This window comes from Tachypleus tridentatus, chromosome 4 (genome assembly GCF_004210375.1).
Source record: "Tachypleus tridentatus isolate NWPU-2018 chromosome 4, ASM421037v1, whole genome shotgun sequence".
Taxonomy (NCBI): Eukaryota; Metazoa; Arthropoda; class Merostomata; order Xiphosura; family Limulidae; genus Tachypleus; species Tachypleus tridentatus.
The window spans coordinates 29,248,483-29,265,945 of NC_134828.1; the positions used below are offsets into that span (position 1 = coordinate 29,248,483).

At 33.8% G+C, this 17,463-nt stretch overlaps 1 long non-coding RNA gene across 1 annotated transcript; it reads left to right on the top strand.

Annotated features, from left to right (window-relative positions):
• Positions 1 to 1,277: 1,277 nt before the first annotated feature.
• On the top strand, positions 1,278 to 11,744 carry LOC143248769 (uncharacterized). Its single transcript, XR_013027169.1, has 3 exons — positions 1,278 to 1,524; positions 8,591 to 8,669; positions 11,420 to 11,744. It is a non-coding gene; the product is annotated as an uncharacterized LOC143248769 (long non-coding RNA).
• The last annotated feature ends 5,719 nt before the right edge of the window (positions 11,745 to 17,463 follow it).

Consider the following 17,463-nt stretch of genomic DNA (forward strand, 5'->3'; position numbering starts at 1 on the left):
CTTTATTTTACCAAGGTAAAGAAAAAAACAGAATTGTTTATTAGTTATGTATAACTAGTGGAAGGCAGCTTTATTTTACCAAGGTAAAGAAAAAAACAGAATTGTTTATTAGTTATGTATAACTAGTGGAAGGCAGCTTTATTTTACCAAGGTAAAGAAAAAAAACAGAATTGTTTATTAGTTATGTATAACTAGTGGAAGGCAGCTTTATTTTACCAAGGTAAAGAAAAAAAACAGAATTGTTTATTAGTTATGTATAACTAGTGGAAGGCAGCTTTATTTTACCAAGGTAAAGAAAAAAAACAGAATTGTTTATTAGTTATGTATAACTAGTGGAAGGCAGCTTTATTTTACCAAGGTAAAAAAAAAAACAGAATTGTTTATTAGTTATGTATAACTAGTGGAAGGCAGCTTTATTTTACCAAGGTAAAGAAAAAAAACAGAATTGTTTATTAGTTATGTGTAACTGGTGGAAGACAGCTTTACTTTAGCAAGGTAAAGAAAAACAGAATTGTTTATTAGTTATGTATAACTAGTGGAAGGCAGCTTTATTTTACCAAGGTAAAGAAAAAAACAGAATTGTTTATTAGTTATGTGTAACTGGTGGAAGACAGCTTTACTTTAGCAAGGTAAAGAAAAAACAGAATTGTTTATTAGTTATGTATAACTAGTGGAGGCAGCTTTATTTTACCAAGGCAAAGAAAAAACAGAATTGTTTATTAGTTATGTGTAACTGGTGGAAGACAGCTTTACTTTAGAAAGGTAAAGAAAAAACAGAATTGTTTATTAGTTATGTGTAACTGGTGGAAGACAGCTTTACTTTAGCAAGGTAAAGAAAAAACAGAATTGTTTATTAGTTATGTGTAACTGGTGGAAGACAGCTTTACTTTAGCAAGGTGAAGGAAAGAACGTCTTATTAGCCACGTGGAAGACGGATTTAGATTTCAAGACAAATCAGATATAAGAAAATTTGATAATTACGTTTGACTGTTAATACATGGTGTCATATTCGTGTTCTGAGTGAGAAGAAATAGGAAAGTTGATGTGTTGAGTTATTCGGTTTTGATGAATTAAAGATTTCATATACATCTGTAAGGTGCATCGTTACATTGTGAAACCATTACTTGACAATACATAAAAGATGTTGATGGGTTATAGCCACGTTCTCGGATCAGTAACCGTAAAGTAATATGATCTATCGTCCTTACGAAGAAAGATTCTACAAACAAAGATGAAACCTGTTATTGCTTTCTATCTAACATGAAGAGCTCGTCTCTATGGGCCTAATCGTTGTGGATGCTGCTGCCCAAAGTGTAAAGCTATTTTGTTCTTACTGGAATGTATGCTTTCTCACTGGTGGTACTTCTAACGGAGATGGATTGTTCCTAGGTTCTTGGAATGTCTTTGCGTGACTCTCATTCAGGGATTATTATAAATGTTTATAGCGAACTGATCGAGAAAAGAATTTGAAATACGACACTTTCTGAGCGATAATGTTAAGTGAGCCGCTAAACACAATAGGCGGTAAGTTCATTTGTGTATTTACAGTTGTTTGCATGCTGATATAACGTTGGTTTTGGTTTCGTTTTTATATTTACTGGTTCTGTTTGAATTAATATTTACCTTAGTCTGGAATGGTAACCAGCTCATTACCAATAATCATAAATCATTGGATAATATATATTTTGTTCTCGTAAAGTACTGCGTACACTAAGCCTAACTTTACTAATTTTGAAGTGATAGTGAGAGAGCAGCTAATCAACAGCGTCCTCCGTCAACTCTTTTTTTCAGTAGTTAGATTTAACATATATGTACATCATTAACCTAACAGTCAGTTCAGAAGGTTTTCAGATGAATAGCTCACAAATAAACAAAAATGTGAATCAACTGCATAATTAGGCTTACAGTGAAAGTAAATAACGCATTTAATTAGCGTAAGAATTTACTTTGAAAACCTGTTATTACACGTAATTAGCGTAAGAAGTTGTTACTTTGAATAACTGTTGATATGCGTAATTAGCATATGGGGTCACTTTGAACAAGTGTTGCATTACATAATTAGCGTAAAGAGTTAATTTGACGGCAGTTAATAAATGTAATTAGCGTACAGAGCTACCTTAAAAAGCTCTAATATACGTAATTAATTTATGAGACTACTCTCAACAAGTGTTAATATACCTAATTAGCATATATAGTTATCTCGAACAAGTGTTAATATACTTAATTAGCATATATAGTTACTTTGAACAAGTGCTAACTTGCGTAATTAACACATATAGTTACCTTGAACAAGTGCTGATATACGTAATTAGCGTCTGAAGTTACCCTGAACAAGCGTTAATATAAGTAATTAGTGTATGGTGTTACTTTAAGAACTGATAGTATATGTAATTAGTGTATGACGCTATTTTGAACAAGTGTTAAAATATGTAATTAGCGTATGAAGCTACGTTGAACGAGAGTTAATATACGTAGTTAGCGTATGGAGCTACTTTAACAAACGTTACTATACGTAATTAGTATATGAAGCAACTTTGAACAAGTGTTGTATTAAATAATTAGCGTATGATGCTACTTTAAAAACAGTGCTAATATGCATAATTAGCGTATGAAGCTACATTGGAAACAGCGTTAATGTAAATAATTAGCGTATGCAGTTACTTTGAAAAAAGTATTAATATACGCAATTAGTGTACAAAGCGACAATGAACAAGTGTTGTATTACATAATTAGCGTATGAAGCTACATTGGAAACAGTATTAATTTGCATAATTAGCGTATGCAGTTACTTTGAACAAGTGTTAATCTGCGTAATTAGAGTTAGAAGTAACCTTAATAGTTACGATGTAATGAAAGTACATTCGTGGTGAATGTATGATTAAGTCTGTCAGTTATTTCCATGTGAGGTGGCTGTTAAACGAAGGTTCCGAGCTATATGTAGAGCACAATAAATACCAGTGGTGTTATGAAACACAAAGCTCGTAGTAACTGGCAGGCGTATTATTACACCGCCTTCTTTTAATCCTGTCATAAGAATTCATGGAACAACCCACTGTTTGCCGCTCGTTGTCACTAGGCCTGATGAATCGTCGCTTCATGACCTTTAAATTGAACGTATAAACAGCATTTCCCGGCGCTTAGCAACGAGTGCTCGAAGCTCAATCTAGTTATTCCAGCCAGCTCATCTGCTAGGTCCAAATTAAATCCTTTGTCGGGGCACACTATGCTTCAATAGAACGAGACAGCTTGCCTAATTGAGTGGGAGTCGTTTATCGCTAGCCCTAAATCGTAAATGCCCTGTTCCAATGATTGAGTCAATGTTGTCAAGAGAAGTAATTTTCTCTAACAACGGCCTTGAAAAGGCAGCTAACTCGCAGTTCTCCTTTCTCGGTAACAAATGAAACGGTTTTTACATCTCATCCTGTTGAAAAGTTCTTAGTTGTAAAAGATTATGGTGACAAAGAAAGTTATTGAACAATATGATTCTGTCGGTTTTAGTAAATCTCAGTATATGAGTTTTTTTTTTTTGTTTTTTTTTGTTAGAAACTTTCCTGAAGGCTATTTCATTTGATTCTTTTTAGTATAAAAGAAGTGTGGAACTGTCGTAGGTACACTATTCAAACGGAAGACAAATTGCTTGTCAGTTGATTGTGTACAATTGTATACAGAACGGTTTCATTCTTCCCGCTCGCTTTGTACCGTAAATTCAGCAAAAGAATTCTACAGAAGCGAGAAAGAGAACAAAATAACTGTAATATATACCTCTCTGCATTACTTACATACTCGCAATAAGAGCTAACACAGTTTGACCATATACGATGAAACCGCAAATAAAATAAAGAGGGACGACAGGGGGCGGTTTCGTAGTCGAAGAAAATACGACGTGCGCTATGTTCTTATGCGATTATCGAATTATGACAAGTTACTGTTTTTCCGAGAAACAAAAATCTGAAATAATTTTGTATCTTCCGGTTTTCGTTCAAGTGATCTGTCGGATTTCGCACCAAGCTACACGATGGCTATTTTTGAAGTTATAGGTTTTAGTGAAGGTAACTAGTCAAGACTGCCCACTGCCAACTGTTGGGATACTCTTTGTAAATCGAATGGTAGAATTTGACGGTTACTCTAACAACGCACCCACGGCAGTAACCAAGAAACTTCAACCTCACAGTCATCCCGCTATCCTCTGGACAACAGCATGCCCAGTAAAATATGTTTTGTTTTTTATTTTGATCACAAACGATTGATGAAAGTTTACGCTAATTAACTCGACTTTCTATTTTCAAATTAACTTTGTAGAGTTACATTTTTCATTCGTTCATAAAACAGGTTTTGTTTGGTCGTTCGTGCACACCCTCGATTTCAAACATAAATTCCGAGAAACACGACAAGTCTTACTTACAGAACCTCTCTCTCGTTAAACACTTAATGTATATCACGTGATCTCTAAGGTGCAAGTGATGTACTTTACATTTTCATGATGAGTACATGGCGGAAATCCATTTGTTAGGTGTTATGTGTTGCGAACACAATGAAACATGTATTTGTTGGGTCGCCACGGAAATGCATGTTATGTATTGTGAACACAATGAAACACGTATTATTTGTTGTGTAGCTATTGAAACATATGTTATGTGTTGTGAACACAGTGAGTCACTTATTTTTTGTGTACTCACTGTGAACGTACTGAAATACGTGTTATTTATTATTTAGACACTGGAGTATGTGTTCTATGTCGTGTTTCTACAGATGATTCATGCTAATGAAGAGTTCATGTTATGTGATCATGTTTATTTATAAAAATTCAACATTCTTATTATACTTCATTGTAACTTCCTGTCGTTTTTGTAGATGTAAATTTTGTACTCGAAATGAAGTTATTCTGTTAATTATCTCCCGAAAATTCAGATTACGTTCGGGTTAATAAGAGGTTTCGAAAGGAAATCTCTTAACGCACGTGCTGTTCTTAGTTTCTGTTGTTAAAGGGTTAACTACAAAGCGATAATAATAAAGCCTGCTATGCCCAGGAAGGGTTTAAAATCCAGCATGTTATAGTACAAACCTCTTCGATGAGAAACGAAAATTACTTAGGATAAAAAAAAATTGTGATATAAATATTTTTTAAACAATCCTAACGCTTCGACAGATGGCGTTAGTTCCATCAAGGCCAAAAGGTGTCATGTGGACCGTGTAAAATGATGTAAACTTCTCTCAATCATTATTATTCCTTTTATTAAGTCATATTTTGTTCTCTTAAAAATATTAGATTCATGGCTCACCAACAAAGCCTTGATTTTCTATAATAATTACTAAATTTGTACAAATCTGCTGAACATGCTACTAGGAAATTCTGTATTTCATCATACATGAGTAAGGAAGCCTGTTATGCTAATATAATAACAGGTAAGCAGACAACGATTTATTAGCGTAGGAAGAACTTTTATTGACGCGCCACCTATATAATTATCTTTCATAAAATATTACCTTTTTTATAACTCTTTTGACATGCCTTATAATTAGAGCAATCCTACTATTCATAGGTTAGATAGTAGGCCAAGAGGCTTTCCTCTAGTCTTTCACTGCTAAATTAGGAGAAGCTAGTGGAAACTCAAAACAAACAAAAAATTAAAATTTGCCTGATATCACATTTTAGGATTTTCTTAATACTGAAAGTCAGTTTGTTTGTTTTTTGAATTTTGCGCAAAGCTACTCGAGGGCTATCTGCGCTAGCCGTCCCAAATTTAGCAGTGTTAGACTAGAGGGAAGGCAGCTAGTCATCACCAACCACCGCCAACTCTTGGGCTACCCTTTTACCAACGAATAGTGGGATTGACCGTCACATTATAACGCCCTCACGGCTGAAAGGGCGAGCATGTTTGGTGCGACAGGGATTGGAACGCCTTTACACACTTGGCCACGTCAGCCCCTGAATGTAAGCTCCAAAATTTGTAACAAATGGTGCTGTCATCTAATGAACTATTTTAGAAACAAAAATATTTGCTGTCACGAATTTTTTGCCCAACCTGTTTAGTACTGCGAGATTAATAAACGACAAACCTGTATTTGCATATATAATAAGAAAATATACTGACAACACGGAATTACTCCATTTTGGAAATAATTCGATGGTATCGTTAAAGATAACCAACTAATTCACTGTAGTTCACTCTGATGTTTTCATGCAATCTTTTTTTTCCAATTATCACAAATATTCGACGATTCACGTCAAATATAGACCAGTGAAGATGTTTCCAGGCAACCATACATCATCAAGACGTGATGAAGAAGCAGTAATGTCGTAATCTCTAGAACAATACTAATGGACAAAAATAACCGTAATACATTAAGTTAAATTTGCACAATTAGTAATAAAATCATAATTTACAATTAAAAATTAATATTCAATAATTAGTATTAAAACCATTAAATTATTAATCATGTGTGTCAAGCATGCTATAATCACGGTTTTGATTAACAAAAGAGAACGTTCTTTATTGTTTTATTTATGTTTCTAAACTGTCAGTTCACCAAAGCTTTCTGTAGCCTATCAAACAAAGACAGAATGACGTGTTATCCACCACTTGTCTCATCATTGGGGAAGTTCTCCAGTCACGTGGTTGAGAGAACCTACCAGTAGCTCTTCCCTTGATAACATTTTAAAAGTCATCTCTACAGGAGCTCTGTACTCGTTACCAAGTTTACTTACAATTTGCAATGACTTCTCTGAAGCTAACCAGATGTCAGTTATCCCACCAAAGTACTTTTCAAGACATTCATGACAGACTGACTGCTGTTCTGGATTATATAATTCGTATCATTGATTCTTTTGAATAAAATATGTGACTTTTTTTTAAAAAAACCTTATGCAGCTATTCTGTCTTATGAGTATGTAAACCCATAAAGTATGTAGGTAGCTTGTTCTAATAGGAAGTTGATATAAATTACTAATTATTTACTTGTTTTTTAATTTCGCTCAAAGTTACACGAGGGCTACCTGCGCTAGCCGTCCATAATTTAGCAGTGTAAGACTAGAGGGAAGGCAGCTAGTCATCACCATCTATGTAAACTCTTGGACTACCCTTTTACCAACGAACAGTGGGATTTACAGTCACATTATAATGCCTCCATGACTGAAAGAGCAAACATGTTTGATGTGACATGTTTGATTGCAATGTTTCATCTAGACTTTGATCGAATTTCATGGTTTGTGGTCTTCATGGTCCTAATGATGCCGTCCTTATTCTTCGGGCCCATGAAGAAACACTGGAGTGTTCTATTTTACTAGTCCTCAATCACTAGATGTACATTTATTCCTAATAAGTCCTGATAGGAGTTTTCCATTTCTTATCGGCACAGTATCTATCTCCATTGTTCTTTCTGTAAATTCAACCTCTGGCGTTGTAATTGCGCAGCTCATAGACCATGAAAATGTTTGAAAAAAATTAACTCTACATCAATTTTTCTGCTTGAAGCATATTACAAATATGCCGCCTGCTCGATGTCACTTACTGTATGCTGTAAAGAAGATTCCCACAGTATTCAAACTTTTAATTTTAATTTTATATCTATTTGCTGTTTACACCAATCCAACTCATTTCCTCATCTGTGGAAGCAATTTCCCGTCATTCAATGCCAGACTTCACCAAACATTCTTAATTATATGACCAACATGTTGTAAAGCTTCTAATCAACGAATCAATTAGCTCGTGGACATGTTTCTTTAAATAATGAACTTCTTATCTCATCCAAGGCAGATGGGGTATTCTTAACTTAGCTTTGTCCCTTAAGTCCAGTTAATTCCAGGTTCCTGATATCCGGTTAGTTCTTTATTGTTACTTACATCTAAATGGGCTCTGAAACTCATTCTTAAGGTGTTTCCTCGGTTTATTGTCATCAGTTGATTATTTTCAAAATCCAAGCTGTAATTTACATGTTGCCTTTACTTATAGCAGTTACATTGTTCTAACATCCTTCGAAAATAATTATTATTTCCTCTGCTTCCGACTTCAGTTCCTAACATTATGTCATTTCAAGCAAAAGTTGAAACACATCTACTGTCTTGTTGTTCACTTCTTCTGTACTGTGTAGCTATATGTCTAATTATGGTTTTCAAATCCTCTCAACCACCATCACAGGAAGTTAATGTTTCCACACTACTTGATCTAATGATCCTATAATTTCTGAATGGTGCTATTAGTTTTTTTATCTTTAATCTATTCAAATTCCATTACCAACAGAAGAACTTCCTTCCAGAGACTGACATCATAACCATTTCGTTCTTATTATGGATTTCATGCTATAGCTTTTAATACAACATCCATATCTTCAAGGAATTTTGTAATTATCAGTAAAGATTACGAGGTTTTAATGAACAAAATATCTTTTTTTTAAGTTTTAAGATTCTTAAGCAATATTTCTCCCGTGTATTTTTTTTTCATGTTGAATGTTAAATACCCAACATGCAAAGTAATTTATTTTAACATTAAAATATTATTATGCATCACAGAATTTCCAAATTTCATGTGCGAAATCTTTATAGCCTCCAGATAATCATCAGTTTGTTTAAGAAAAAACTTTTGTTTTGTTTCAGTTTGACTACCGAATCTACTGTATGTACTACGACCTCCGTCGATTGGACTGACCTCGTATCTACTACGAAAAATTAGAAAGTAAATATAAATAATGCTTTTTCTTTCTGTAATGACTACAGATTATAACATGAAAGCTCGAATGTTTAATCTCAACGCTTAAATCTCACGAAAGTGTACATTATATATATATATTAATATTTTCGCTGTGCCTGACTAACATTAGAGAAGTTGCAATGAGGCGGCGGACGTGGGTTCATGTTACCAAAAGTAAAAAGTTGGCCCTCTCAATGTGACTTGTCTGGTAGATCAGCACTTCGTAAAAAACGATCAGATTTCTATTATATACCACATGTGCATTATTACTATTATATACCACATGTACATTATTACTATTCACAAACAAGTCCTAAACTTTCAGTTACGATATCTTAAAACATAGAACAATAAGGAAGTATAGCAAATAAATATATCTTCTTGTTACGAACTTTGTACCCGTTTGATACTTGAACCATAGGCTGCTAAGTCTTGTGAAATTTCGCACATGGAGGATGTGAAACGAATTATTTGTCTTTAGAATTTTTAGGGCCCGGCATGGCCAGGGGGGTTAAGGCGTAATCTGAGGGTCGCGGGTTCGAATCCACGTCGCCCCAAACATGCTCGCCCTTTCAGCCGTGGGGGCGTTGTACTGTGACGGTCAATCCCGCTATTCGTTGGTAAAAGAGTAGCCCAAGAGTTGGCGGTGGGTGGTGATGATTAGCTGTCTTCACTGCTAAATTAGGGACGGCTAGCGCAGATAGCCCTCGAGTAGCTATGCGTGAAATTCAAAACAAACAAGCAATATATTTTTTATATACATACATTGTGAAATAACCAAAATCACAATTACCACATCAATACCACATGATTCCCAATAACTTATTTCAGTTAGTCTCTAAACTGTATTTGGGTTTTAAAAATGTATAAAATTTTGAGCTCACTAAACGTCTTACCTCATTCTTTGACTACGTTATCTAGCATGAAAAGAATTAGTTTGCCACCCAAGTGCTTCAAATAGGCTGATAAAACCACAAGAAGGACATTATGAAATTCGATTGGCTATACATACGTCACTGGGCGAAGTCAGTGCGAGTTAAAACGTATCTCAGGACGGCTGGTGTGAGTATTAATACTTTTACTAATAAAGCAGAGAACAACGTTTCAACCTTCCTAGATCATCTTCAAGAGTGCGAGAAAGCAAGTATTTAAAAATATGGAAGAGGTGAATGGGGCCACCTTGGTTGATTCAATAAATATATTAATGTCTCAGAAAGTGAAAAGATAGGAGGTTCTTATCTTATATTCTAGCTTGCCAGTGTTGGCAGTTTGAGTATCTAATTCATAAGAAACTATAAACTTTGTATCTGGACGTGAGAAACACCTAATCTGAATCGATGCTGCATTCAACGTACCACGTGACACACGTAAAACTATTATATAGGATTTTTTTTTAAATATTTACTTTTAAAGTAAGTGTGTGTTTGTGTTTTTCTTATAGCAAAGCCACATCGAGCTACCTGCTGAACCCACCGAGAGGAATCGAACTCCTGATTTTTGTGTTGTAAATCCGTAGGCTTACTGCTGTACTAGTTAGGGGCGTTAAAGTAAGAAATTAATTAATATAGTATAAGCTACAATATGAAACAAAATTTATTTACATAATTCATACCTCAATAAAATTTTGAACGTGCGTGTACAAGCGCGATGACATTGTCGGTAGAGTTAAAGAAATAAATTTATTTTACTTTAGCCTAAAATAGTTCAGAAACTCTTGCTGTCATAGATGGTGAGAAGTAGCACTCGACTCTCAACCTGAGGATTGCGAGTTCTAATCCGGTCACAGAACATGTTCGTTATTTCAGTCGTAGAGGCATTATAAAGTGACGATCAATTCCATTATTCGTTGTTAAAGAATAATCTAATTGCTGGCAGTGGGTGGCGCTTACTAATTGCCTTTCCTTTAGTCTGTCAATTCAAAATTAGGGATTGTTGGTGCAGATAGCCCTGAAGTAACTTTGCTATAAATTCAACAAACAAATAAGCAAAACTAATCAAACTTTGAAGTTGGAACTATCAAGCAGGTTTGAACAAAGTGATGGATATACAAGACTATTTAGTTAAAGAGTTATTATTAAGTTTGTTTAGTAATTTAATATTTAATTATTATTTAGTTTTCATAACAATAGTATTAAACGTTAATTATTTTAAAAGCGATAGTTATGACAAGTTTCGTTACTTAGCTCTGTAGGAATTGTCAATTGTGATGTGGTTTGTTTTATTCGTATTTTGACGTCATTTCACTCTAAGTTTTTAATTATTTCTCGTTATTGGAATATTGTTGTCATTAGGAGGCTAATTATTTTTTTCTCTTTTTTTTCCGTGTCCTGTAAATACGTGCAGAACACAGAAAGAAGGAAGTTAACGAAACTTAGACAAAATTATTGAAGGATATAAATCTAGACAATGTTTGTAAGCTTAGCCATAAAGAGTGTATAGTGGAGATTTTTAAAGTGTTATAATCGCAGATTTTATTGTAAGAGACAGAGTAGAAAAAATAATTCGTCTTATCAGTTGGGTTCTGAAATAACTGAACCAGTCTGTGTGGACTTTTGACGTAAAAAAGAATGATTTAAAGCTCTGTATGCAACTTTGGTAACCCACAGTGAATTTATCACTGATTATATTGTGATAACAAAGTAAAGAGGAATAAATTGTCTTGTCAAAAATGCTCTAAATTAACTTAACCCACCTATGTGAATGTTAATGAAAATCAGTGTATTTTTTTCTTATAGGAAAGCCACGTCGGACTGTCTGCTGAGCTAACCGGATGGAATCGAAACCCTGATTTTAACGTTGTAAATCCATAGACTTACCGCTGTACTAGCGGGGGTTAGTGAAAATGAGACAATTATTTAAAGTTTTGAACACAATACTGATAACCAATAGTGAAAAAATAGTATCTACACGTGACTTGTTTTGGATATATTATTTTAAAGTAAGTGAATTGTGTGCTGTCTATGTATTGTTCAAATTTATCGCCAACAAGTTACAGGTAATTACTGTAAAGAATTCTTTCCATCTAATTAATTTACGACATGCTTTATTTCGTCCTTGATGTTTTTTCTACTTCGTTGTTCTTGTTGTAATCTTTCCGTAGTTCATAGATGTGTTTTGTACTGTGTTTTAACTTGCATTGACATCATTACAATCTTTCTGCACGTGACTAATGCTTTATTTTTGCTGTAAACATTGATGTTATTGTATTTTTGAATTAAGTATTTAGTTCAGTAGATTACTTAGTAAATATTAAAATTCAAGAAGCTTTTGGATATGCGCAGAAAAATTATTACAGCAAAAATGTAGCATTAGTCACGTGCAGAAAGATTGTAATGATATTAATGCAGTTGTTGTCTGAAACATTAATAATGAGTCGTCGTCAAATAAGTTAGGTCCAAAAAGGTAGTGGATTTGTTTTGAATTTTGCGCAAAGCTACGCGAGAGCTATCTGCGCTAGTCGTCCCTAATTTAGCAGTGTAAGACTAGAGGGAAGGCACCTAGTCATCACCACCCACCGCCTACTTTTGGGCTACTCTTTTACCAATGAATAGTGGGATTGATCATGACATTATAGTGCACCACAGGTGAAAGGGCGAGCATGTTTGATACGATCGGGATTCGAAACCGCGACCCTCAGATTACGAGTCGAACGCCTTAACTCACTTGGCCATGCCAGACTCGATAGTAAATCAAATTGTTGTGATTATTAAAATCAGAACTTATTTGTTGGATTTTTTTATTTTACTCTTTTCTATTTCTCTTGATCTTGCTTTAATGCCTTGGATCTTTTGTGCTTGTTCTTTTATGGTAAGCTATATTTTTAACGCTACAGCTTAAACGTTAGCTAGATGTCGCTTAATCAAAGTGGGTCTCAAATAACTAGAAAGCTTTAAATCTGACAGCACAAGCAGTGAATCAACGAAGCACTTGGATCAATAGCTTTCAGTCAGTATAGTGCCAATAAGTTAGTAGTGTGTGAAGTATTTGGAACAGTGTCATTTATTACGTACATTCTATTACTTGATCGATTAACCGTTAAAATGTATAAATAACTTTTCTTTCGTTAATCGCACGAACTTTAGCAAAGTATGTCCATTTATATGTCATATCTAAACTTAGGCCTAAAAGTTACAACTGTGTACAAGCTTGTAAAAACAGTAAGATAGAAATAAACTAATCTGTTATCGTGACATGAACTGGACTTCGTCTTGTTTTCACTAAATAATTTAAATGAACCAGCACAACGAAAGAACATCATTACAACATTTCCTTTCACTACATCATCTTCAGAAAAATTTCGACCTCAAATCGGATATTTCTCGTCTTGAAACTTAGTCTAAAATGTATTTTATTTCCATCAAAATAATCATTCACTTTGCACCGTTATTGTAACTGTCTCTATCATCGGACAGGTTCATTTTGATTATTCAAGAAAAATAACGCAGAGTCCGGCAAATTTATCGATAATGGAAGTAATTTCTTCAAGTTGCAAAGGACATGTTCGTTGTTCGGCCTAACTCACAAATTAAACTAAATAGTCACTAATTTATAAACTTTCCATTTTGTTAAAAAAAAAGTTCAAAATTTACAGAGATGAAATGACTTCCTAACTGATTGAGACAGGTGTTTTATAAAATATGTGTTTTTCCTAAATATTACGAAATTTCGAGACTTCGCGTCATAACTAGACAGTCTGTGTATTTCTGTGCCTCATACGTCATCAGCAAGTACATTGTGCTAAAACCTCTTCTGGTAAACAGTACAAAAACATCTTACTTAAAATATTAAGAACATAACCTACCACAAAACACAATAAAAGCATTATCAGGAACAACATACACTGAAATGAAATATTAATTCGTCAAAACAAAAAAATTTAGCCACAGTAAAATAAAGTGTGAAACAGGAAAAATTGTCAATTTATGCAGTATATAAAACTATAATACGATTAAATCACCCATTTTACGTAAGTCTTGAAACTGTAACAGCTAAAAGATACATATGTTGCGCAGATTAATGCTTTCTCTATACGTAAATTTTCGGTGTCAAGCTCTCGATTTGATAAGAGAGTGATAACCATTACACACATGGCTCATAACCATTGTGGTTACTGAAGTCGAAATGTTTTACTATAAGGTGATCTCTAGCTCTTCCCGAATTTTATTTCGTAATTTTTGTCCCCCGCTGGCACAGCAGTAAGTATACAGATTTACAACGCTAAAATCAGCGGTTTGATTCCCCTCGGTGGACTCAGCAGATAGCCCTATGGGACTTCGCTATAAAAAACACACACAGTCATAATTTTATTTCTCTCTGCATAGTCTACCAGGATCAAAATCTGTACAAAGCATACAATGATATGAGATATTAATTAACTGTTTTTTCTTGTGATAAGTACAAGTGGTTCAGAAATGTAATTTAAAAAAGAAAGTATAGTTTTGTTACTTTGAGGGTTTAATCAGGTCTGCCTTACTAAAATATGTCACACTTACGTCTTTCGAATACGCAATATAAGTGTCTGAATAAAAAAGAATATTCTTGGTTTTTATTTAAAATATCCGTTTTCAGCGCACCCTACGTAATATAACCAGTACATTTATAATTATAATTTTCTTTTTAATTGAATGTAACACATTTTAATTGAAGTAGTTGCGTCATAAACTTTGATAATAAGATTGACGAATATTTTCTCTCCGAAGAATTCAAATGATGGCCTTCCTCTGAGGGTAATTCTTTTTCCTCAGCTGGATGATGTTGTAATTGTACAGAACCAATTATTTTCTCAAGCGAGTTATATTTATATACCGTGGTACCTCATTCTAACCCACGAACACTAGTAAAATATCAATAGAGTTACAAACCATTATTTCAAATGATTCATCTTAATGTAGCGTAGTACCTCATTCTAACCCACGAACACTAGCATAATATGAAATGAGTTATCAACATAATTGTGCTAGCATTCGCGAAAAAGTCTGAAGCATTCTATTTTATTCAGAATGTTGTACAAAGAATTAAAAGAAACACGAATTAAAGAAACAATTAAATCTAGTCAAATGCAACAGGTAAAAATGTAGCATCCTAGAACAATTACAACACAGTAAACATAAACCAGTTATGACCAGTAACATAAGCCATTGTTATATAAAGTAGCTGTAAATCGACAGTATGTGCAGAAACTTTAAACCAACAATATATATATATAGTAACTAACTAGCTATAACTATATATATATAACTAGAGTAACTAATTAACTAACACTAGGTGTAAAACAACGTTACATAGTGTGGTGGTTATGACCATAACAATTTTAAATGAAGAGATGATAAAGTTCTTAGGAGTGTTTAAGACAAGTATAAAAACAATTATTCTTTCAATAATTATGTTTTTACTGTAACAACCAGAATAACTAAATACTTACGGAACCAAAGGATAACGTTGCCTCTTTTATTTAGGTCTCCTTTGAAACTGGTTCAGCGATCGAAGAAACTTCGCTAACAACTCTAGTGATGTGTTCGTTCTTAAAGTTACTAATTATGTAGCACGAGATTAATGTTTGGTTAGCTCTTCAAAAGTCTAACGCTTAATTCGAGCAACCGATTTTCAAGGACCAGTTTTTGATAACATTTCAGATATATACCGATTTTAATAACAGGCTTCATCCGTTTCAACATATGAAGACGTAGGAAACAAAGCTTGTGAGGGTAATATGCCCAATGCCAGGTGCTTATCAAATCTATACTTAATATAGGTGCATATGGGCCTAGATAACACATGACGCTTCTGTTTAGCGTGTAACTTCTTAGGGAAGATGAAAAAACTGATTTTTGTTAAAAGCTATACATTTTCAAGCAGTGCGAGTTGATTCGGTAAAAATCTTTCTTTTTTGAACTCTAGTGTTCTTGTTTCTGGATACATTTACGTTAATAATGCAAGATAATTAGCCAATTTATGAAATCTCTTTTACATATTTTAAACATGTAGCTACGACTAAGCGGCACCATTTTATTGACACTAAATATTGATTACGTATCTAATTTCTACAAAGTATAATGATCAGCAGATATTCAACCCATAAGGAATTATAAAATAAAATATTTTTCAATACCGACACAACAGTGATCTGATGGTTTTAGTTTAACATTCATTTTATTGAAACGAAATAGCATTCGTTTCGACCTTCTCAGTTGTACTGTGACAAACTCTTGGCCCAGTGAGTAGTTAAGTATTGACTTGTTCAAGCAGAATACACATTGGTTAAACGACCAAGTCAGACACCCTAAAGATGATATGTAGCTCTCTTTAAATTTACACTGTTGACCACAGGGAGTACGGTCACTTGACAGCCCTCCCCGATAGAAGAGCTTTGTTTAACTGAAGAACAGGATTTATTGTTACTGTTTTAACTGAAAGTGTGAAAAAAGTGTTCTTTGAATCTTTTGTTCTATATCCTGGAAGTCAGCCTCTAGTCTGAGGAAATTGGTAAAAGATTTAAAAGCCAATAAAAAATAAATTAGATACCTTTCAAAAGTGGAGCCTCCTGCTAGTATTGTAGTAAGTCTATGGATTTACAACGCCAAAATCAGGGGGTTCGATTCCCCTCGATGGGCTCAGCAGATAGCCTGCTGTAGCTTTGCTATCAGAAACACGCACACATACTTTCAAAAGTGGAATTTTCTTTGCTTTAATAATTTCCAATAAGTATTCTAAGCAATACAGCTGTACCAGTTACCTAGATAATAGAAATGATATAAAATTCAAAAGCAAACATTGTTTAAATTTAATTATTAGTCATATTTCATTGTAAACTTTTGAGGATAATTCCCCTCCTTAAATCAGAATTGTTTTGACATTGAGAACAAAGGGTTAATAAAAGTTGTTATTTGCTAGGCTGAGTTTGGTATAGCCTGTGTTTTAACAAGTGCTAAAGTTGGTATAACATAACTTGATTAAATAATAAGTGGTACTGAACTCATAACGGAATGAAAAAGACAATAGTTTTAGCGATGTTTTTTCTTCGACTAGTGGGAGCAGCTTATTACAAAAACAAGTATTAACTTATGATTATAGACGGCTTTGTCTTAATTTGGCTTCTGTTCCGATTTTTTAACCATATCTGCATGCTCAAATCCGCCTCGAAAGTTCGCTAATGTCTTGAACTAGTCTCTATCTACAAATTTGTTTTGAATATCGTTTCATCCTCAATAGATATATGTAATACCCTATACTTATAGATAAAAAAAAATGTGTATCGATAACCACAAAAAACATTTGAATAGACTGTAACATAACGAAATAGTACCATGCAAAGTTCACGTTGTTTTATCTTTGTGCACCAAAACCATTTTTTGTAGATTTAAGCTCGAGTTTGAACCCATAAATTATAGATCGCAATTTATCCTTCTCATAAACAAGGGTCATTATATCTGCGTTGCGGAAGGATCCCACCTAAGATACCATTTTTTATTGTTTTTTCTTTCTATGGTAATCCCACTTTTTATTTCTGAGGTTTGAAACCAGTACGTCAGACGATTACTCTACTAACTGAGCAAAAGGGCTCACACAAAAGCACTTGTTACTAATAGCTTTCATAACAATTAAAACTACTACAATCTATCAATCTCGCACACGTACCTCTGAGTTACAGGACAGTCCCATATTGAGAACCAACTTTCTCTGTGTTAACCCTATTGTAATGGATTTATTGTTATACATTTATTTTAATACCTAAATTTGTTTGAGATTGCTGCATGTGACGTATATTGTTGGATGTCTATTG